General features: G+C 38.8%; 1 pseudogene; it reads left to right on the top strand.

The window, feature by feature from the left end:
• The first annotated feature begins 5,475 nt into the window (after nucleotides 1–5,475).
• LOC101594178 lies at nucleotides 5,476–7,350 on the top strand (annotated as a pseudogene).
• The last annotated feature ends 634 nt before the right edge of the window (nucleotides 7,351–7,984 follow it).

The following is a 7,984-nucleotide window of genomic DNA, read 5'->3' on the forward strand; positions in this document are numbered from 1 at the left end:
CTACTGTCTTCCCTGCTCTGTAGATGATAACTACTACACAAAGTATTCAAGCAACACACTGAAGGTACTATATGTGCTAAGTGACAGGACCAGCAGATTAATCCAGGAAAATAGATTCCAGAGTATTAAAAGATAAAATAATAGCAACTCATTTTCAATATTCACTCAGAACAATATTTGGGTAATATGATTTAAAGATAAGGTATTTCCTTTCCTTGAAATTCTGCAAAGAAAGGGTATAGGGGACAGACTGTCCAACTGGAACAAGGTGCATTTTCCTGAGCAAAGTATCAGTTCAGTGAGCACAATCAGGAAGGAAAACTTGGACAAGTATTTTGGGAAAACTCCTAGATACCGTAATTCCCCCCAGAATTCAGGATATTTCAAAGTCAGTGTAATAGTTTTTGGATTTTTAAAACCCCCTCATATGTTGCATGTGTTAATAATCTTTTACTATACTCACATATTACTTTAGCTATTAGAAAAAAAGTTTAGATGTTTGTGTATTTATTTTTCCCCACTATTTATCTGTCTTATATTTTGTTTTCAAATATCATGTTTCAAGGTAAAAATGGTTACATATGTTGATTTGATCAATGCCTCCTATCAGATCCTACCTCTCCAGACAGAAACTCTGGTGTTATTGTGAAATCTACGTATTTAGCATACTATCATTTCAAGCACTATTCATTTGTTTGTGGTGAAATCATGGTCATATAAGTAGTAGTCACAGATCCTCTGTGTTTTGCATTTGTATTTGAAAGGAAAAATCTTTTTTTCACCTTTTATAAGTTTATATCTTAATAAATTCTATGCCCTTTCAATTTCACAAGAAGCAAAGTTCTTAGAGCACTGACTTGCTCAAAATAAGTTTCTAATAATATTTGCTGCCTCGAAGGAAACGATGTGTGAGGGTGACTGTAGGTGGTGTTCACTTATCTGCCGCTAGGAGGAGAGAGAGGTTAGTATGTTGTGAAGGTCTAATTGACTCAGTGGGAGTAGTTTTTCATAAGGTATTGCAGTGGTTTGATGAACTGAGCTGGAGCAACAGGAAGAATGTAGACTCTTTGAAGGGGCCTGAGTGCTCAGGAAGTGTCCTGTTCTTCAAAATCTGTTTTATCTCCCCCCCCCCCCCCGGGATTAACAAATTGGCACCCTACCTGGTATTATAGAGTATAAGAAATGCAGGAAAGAGAGGATCATTAAGTTTTCAACAAGGTCTTGTGTTTTGGAAATGGTCCTGGGCAGTGTGAAACAGGTATGCTGGATGCCTGCCTGGAGACCCAATGGAGCCTTGAGGATGGGCCGTGGATTGCAGTGGAGACCCAGCAAAGATGTGGGGACCATGAGACAGCTGCTAAGGAGAGCTGCCCGCCCCAGATGAAGGTTTCCAGGACTGTGAGTAGCCTAGCTGGAGGGACAGAATTGGAATACCAGAGGCTTTTTGCTGATTAGAATTATCAGACTTGGAGACTTATCACTGGCTAGAGTTGGACTTGGAACTGCAGTTTGATGTTTGCCCTGTTTAGATCATGTATTTGTTGAGTATTTCTTTGCTATGCCCAATGCTATATTTTACAGTGTGAATGTTTATTGTGTGCCATTATGGGGTTTTTGAGGTTATTTTTTGGTATTATGGCTCAGTTAAAATATCTTGGACTATGGGGATGTTTGAACATCTTTAGTATTGATAAAAAATGTAGGGACTTTGAAAGTTGGACTGAATGCATTACATTTTTACATCATTGATGACCAACAGTTTATGAGGGCCAGAGGCAGAATGTGGTGGTTTGATTCAGGTGGCCCCCATAAACTTAGATATTCTTAAGGCTAGGACTTCAGCTAATGGAGATTTGGGAATTAACACCTCCTGGAGGCAGTGTATTGTTGGGGGCAGGCTTATGGGTATTATATGCAGTCTCACCTTGCCAGTGTTTGTCACACGCTCTTGTTGCAATTGTCCACCTGATATTGGCCAAGGGATGATGTCTACCCAGTGGTAATGCCATCATTTTCTTGCTATCATGGAGTTTCCCCCTTGAGCCTGTAAGCCAAAATAAAGGTGACAAGCTCAAGGTTACAAATGAAGAAGCTGGTGCACATGTCTGGAGCTCCATTGCAGTGTCTGGAGGCCCTGTCACACTAACTCATTCTCTCCCATAGAAAAAGAAAAGAAAAAAAATGTTAATGAGATTTGGAACACTGTTAGCATGGGTGAATGGCATATAAACATTATGTTTGCTCTGTATCAGCTTTAGTGAGTTATTTTCGAGTTCCAAACTTTTCCCACAAAATGATAGAAATGTTTAACAGTGCTGAGTAGGACATACCAAGACAGTACCTCTATTTGTCTAAGCTGCATTGACATAATCAGTGCTAATGCTCATTGTTGACTATATATTCATGCACAAAAAATATTTGAAAGGAATCGTAGGCTCTGTTGTCTGTCACACTGCAGATGTTCAAAGAAAATGAGTTATAAAGGAGTTCTCAAACCTGAGATGCATACAGTCATAGGGAAAACTTGCTGCATTACAGACTGTGGCTCCTGATCTTGTTTCTGAGGTTGATTGGGTCAGGTGAAGGGTGTAAGAATTTGCATTTGAACACGATTGAAGGAAACAGCACTGTTGCTGTTCACTGTGCGTCCAGCTGATCTGTAAGAAGCCCCTCAATCAATTAAAGCAGCAATCTTGTGCTGATCAGTCAGACTTTCTATTCCCATGGTGGCCACGAGAAAAGCAGTTACAACGCCTGGTTCTTTCTCTTCTCTTTTCATTATGGTTCTGCATGTATGTGTGAATGTGTGTTCATGTACGTGTGTATGTATATCTCAATGGAATGCACATGAGTACTTGGGCCTGCAGAAGCCAGGGGTTAATGCTGTATATCCTCTTTATATCTCTATTTATTTATTTATGGACAGTGAGACAGAGTGACAGAAAATGAGAATGGGTGTGCCAGGGCCTCTGGCCATTGCAAACAAACTCCAGATGCATGCACCACCTTGTGCATATGGCTTTACATCGGTACTGGGGAATCAAATCTGAATCCCTAGCTTTTCAAGCAAGCACCTTAACCACCAAGCCATCTCTTCAGCCCTTTTCTACCTTGTTTTTTGAGACGGGGACTTATACTGGTCCTAAAGCTCAACAGTTTGGCTTGACTAGCTAGCCAGCAGGCCTAGGGGATCTCATCTCTGCTTTCCCAGTGCTGGAATTACTAGCTTTTATGTGATTGCTAGTGATACAAGCTCAGATCCAGTTGCTTAAATGACAAGCATTTTATTGACTGAACCATTTTCTCAGTCCCTAAATCCCATTTCTTAACATGTGAATGTCCTTTGTCATAAGATTGAGGCACAGTGCATAGTTGGGTAATTATGAGGCAAAGATTATTTTATATCATCTTCTGACAGAAAAGGTTAAACAAGATTGAATTAACACTATAGAACATGAATGACTAACTGTGGACTAAAATGTTAAAGTTTACTTTTCAATGACTATATTTTTAAGTAGAGAATATATTCATTCATCATTTTAAATAAACAGTCTTTAGCATTTGGCATTTCTGCACCAATTCTATTTTCTCCACACAAATTAAAATAGTTTCAAATGATGGCACAATGTACATTAGGTATTTTCAGTGATAATTTTGAAAAAGTCATCTGATACTCTTAGCAAATCATCATAAAAACTGAATGCTTATTTTGCCATCATTTAATAGTGCATTTATATTGTATTACTTATTGTTTTCTAACATAATTTATAGAGTTTTATTTCTTTCCCAAGACATGAGCCCATCACTTACTGCTATATTTTATTTCATATTATATACAGTGATGAGATCCTATTTTTCTTTCCAAGTTGCATATTGTCTCAGGTTTTTCTTCAAATATTTTACCTTAGCCTAACATTATCCATATTGAAACTCCATTACCCAAGTTTTTATGAATTTATCAGCAAAATGTATGTCAGAGTTTTGAATGTCCCTCCTGTACTTAATCAACATTTGGGGAGAAATATGTGTCCTATTAAGTATTATCATGTACTAAGAAGAATTATGGGAGGAATCCATTCATTTTCATCTTTTTTCTGGTATTGTGAATACAACTATTTCTCTCACTTTGAATCTGTCAATAGATATGCAAGGAAAATAATGCATGTAAGGAGGCAAGACTTTACTCCAATGCTAAGGCATTGGAATACATTTTCAACTCTAGTAGACTAAGAGAAACTCTAAGCCATGACTTCTAAATTTTAGATATTATTTTTCAATTCTGGTAACAATGATTTTTGAAAAATAATTTCAAACTCCAATCCCAAAAATATTAGAGATATTTCATATTGATATACACATATTTTATATATTTATCTTCATTGTATAGTTTATTAACTTTAATATTCACTAAGTTAATTCACCATGGGTAATTAATGGATTTCATCATAAAATCACTTTATTTAGCCATTGTATTTCATAAATGCATGTGTTGACACATATCTATAATTCTAGGGTTTTATGAGGGTAAAGCAGAAGGATCATGAACTTGGGGCCAGCTTTCATTACAGAATGATAGCCTGTGTCATAAATAAAAACTAGTTAAGTAAAACATCATGAAAGCAATATTTTATTGTTTAGTGGCTCATTGTACTTGTATTTTTAAAATTTATTTTATTTTTTTTTAATAATTTTTTTTTGTCCATTTTTTATTTATTTATTTGAGAGCAATAGACACAGAGAGAAAGACAGAGGGAGAGAGAGAGAATGGGTGCTCCAGGGCCTCTAGCCACTGCAAACTAACTCCAGATGCGTGGGCCCCTTTGTGCACCTGGCTAACGTGGGACCTGGGGAACCAAGCCTCGAACCGGGATCCTTAAGCTTCACAGGCAAGCACTTAACCGCTAAGCCATCTCTCCAGCCCTTAAAAGTTATTTTTAAATAATTTAATAATTGCAAATCTTTCTTTAAAACCCAATATTCTTTCTTAATATTCTGCTCTTTTTTCTCTATATACCGTAAACATATTAGCATTGTTCACACATATATTTCTAACAAACAGAACACTTTTTTATACTTCATTTCTTTAGTATTCCCAGTAAAGAAGTATACAACCCCACTGCCATTCAGATTTAGAAGACAGAATCCAACTCAAAACCCCAGTTGTCAAATTATATATACATAGCTTGTCTGATCCAAGAACCAATTGAACTCATGCACTTCATTAGGATGCCATGTATCCCCAGTCTCTTTCAATCTGAAGAATTTCCTCCATATTTTCCTACTTTCCATCATATAGACCATTGCAAGAAGTACAGAGAGTTCCTGGTATAAAAATTTCCATGAACCGGGGCGGAAGGGCCCGGCCTGATCTGCGGCAGCACGCGGGGAAGCACAGGGGTCACCACAAGTCCAGGGTCCTGGATGCCCAGCGTCAACGCCAGCGCCGAAGCCACAAGAGGTCCCGGACCGGCGGAAGATTATGCTAAAGAGAGATATGGAATGTCTTCAATGATACAATCACGGGAAAACCAGATCGAGTTTTGGTTCGCGCTAGAGACTTGACAGTACAGAAAGCGGATAATGTTGTTTGGGTGCGTGCACGAGTCCATACAAGCAGAGCCGAAGGGAAACAGTGCTTCCTGCGCCTGCGGCAGCAGCAGTGTAATGTCCAGGCTCTAGCGGCAGTGGGAGACCACGCGAGCAAGCAGATGGTTAAATTTGCCATCACCATCAACAAAGCAAGCATCGTAGATGTAGAAGGAGTTCTGAGAAAAGTAAATCAGAAAGTTGGAAGCTGTACACAGCAAGATGTGGAGTTACATGTTCAGAAGATCTCTGCGATCAGTTTGGCTGAACCTCGCTAGCCACTGCAGCTGGATGATGCTGTTCTGCCCGAGGGAGATAGAGAAGAGGAAGGAAGAGCTACTGTTAACCAGGATACAAGATTGGACAACAGAGTCATTGATCTTCGGACATGCACTAGTCAGGCAGTGTCCGTCTCCAGTCCAGCATCTGCCATCTCTTCCGAGAAACTTTAATTAACAAAGGTTTTGTGGAAATCCAAACTCCTAAAATTATTTCAGCTGCCAGTGAAGGAGGAGCCAATGTTTTCACTGTGTTCTATTTTAGAAAAATAACTCTTGCCTGGCTCAGTCCCCACAACTGTATAAGCAGATGTGCATCTGTGCTGACTTTAAGGAACTTTTCTGTATTGGCCCAGTTTTCAGATCTGAAGCCTCCAATACCGTCGGGAGCTATGAACCAAACCTTGGCCATGTTAACAGAGATTGCCATATAGCAAGTAAAGTTTCTACTTCCTCACCTAATATTCAACTACCAGAAACGGATGGGATCGTACACCTGGCTTAACACTCCCCCACCCTGTTGGTAGCTGATGAAGAAACAAAGGCATTGCAATTTAACCAGTAACTCTGTGATCTTTGCCCTAACCACATCCCCTTCCCCCTACAACTCCTTGCCCTGACCACGTTCCCTTCCCCTTACAACCCTGTATAAACCTACATGGAAAAAAAAAAAATCTTGAGGCCTTGACAAACACCTAGCATGGTCTCCTTCTTGTGTCTGTTTTTTTTTTTTTTTTTTTTTCTTCACCCAGGTTAGCTTCTCCTCGAGTCTTTGTTCAACTCCCCACTGGACGAGGCACAATACCCACCAACATCTAACAGAGTTTGTTGGTTTGGATATTGAGATGGATTTTAGTTATCATTACCATGAAGTTTTAGAAGAAATTGCTGACTCCTTGGTACAAATATTCAAAGGACTTCAAAAAAGGTTTCAGACTGAACTTCAGACTGAATAAACAGTTCGTGTGTGAGCCGTTCAAGTTTTTGGAGCCAACTTTAAGGCTAGAGTACTGTGAAACACTGGCCATGCTTAGAGAGGCTAGGGTTGAAATGGGAGACAAAGAGGACCTTAGTACACCAAATGAAAAATTGCTGGGTTGTTTGGTGAACGAAAAGTACAGCACTTACTTTTGTGTTCTGGATAAGTATCCGTTGGCTGTGAGGCTTTTCTACACCATGCCTGACCCAAGGAACCCTAAACAGTCCAACTCCTATGATACGTTTATGAGAGGAGAAGAAATACTTTCAGGAGCTTAAGAATACATGATACTCAGCTACTAACAGAGAGAGCCTTACATCCTGGAATTGATTTGAAGAAAAGCAAAGCTTACATTGATTCCTTCCGCTTTGGAGCCCCTCTCATAGGCATTGGGTTGGAAAGGATGACCATGCTGTTTTTAGGACTGCATAATGTACGGCAGACCTCCATGTTCCCAAGGGGCCCTAAACGACTCATTCCCTAAAGCCACGCTTTTATTCTTGTAATCTGCTGTTGCTCAGATTGTACCTGAGGTACTTAAAATATGAATAGAAAAACATCCTTCTGAAGTGCCACAGTTATTGTTTAATTAATTCTGTACAAGTTAAGAAAATATTTTCATGATTTCAGATGTGCTTTGGTAGGAAATGCTTGAGCATTTTAATGAGGATTTCATATGGTTATTCATACTGTTACTACCGTACATGCTAATGAAAGTTTTAAACAGTTAAGATTGCATAATCTTTTCTATTTTAAGATAGCAGAGTATTAGCATCCTAAATTTTCAATATTTGAACTTTTTAAACTCCTGACATTGAGGTAAGAATAGATAACACTGTAACACATGTAATTGGCATATCATGGAAAACTAGAAAGTGCTATTTCTTACAAGTTACACTCAGAAATCATGTGTTGTGGTTGAGAAAACTGACTAGTGTCAGGCAAAATGGTTGTTAAATGCTAAAGCTGAATTTTAATAAAATTTTAAAGCTTAAAAAAAATTCCATGAACCACTGTCTGTTGGATATTTCCTAGTCAACAGTCTTGGGCTATACTGGGCCATTGCTAAAGTGAAGAGCTCCTCTCAGGGCATAGCAAAAGAGATTAGGATGGCCCAGTCCATGGCTGCTTATATTAGTCG

The sequence above is a fragment of the Jaculus jaculus genome, chromosome 1 (assembly GCF_020740685.1).
Source record: "Jaculus jaculus isolate mJacJac1 chromosome 1, mJacJac1.mat.Y.cur, whole genome shotgun sequence".
In the NCBI taxonomy this organism is placed as follows: domain Eukaryota; kingdom Metazoa; phylum Chordata; class Mammalia; order Rodentia; family Dipodidae; genus Jaculus; species Jaculus jaculus.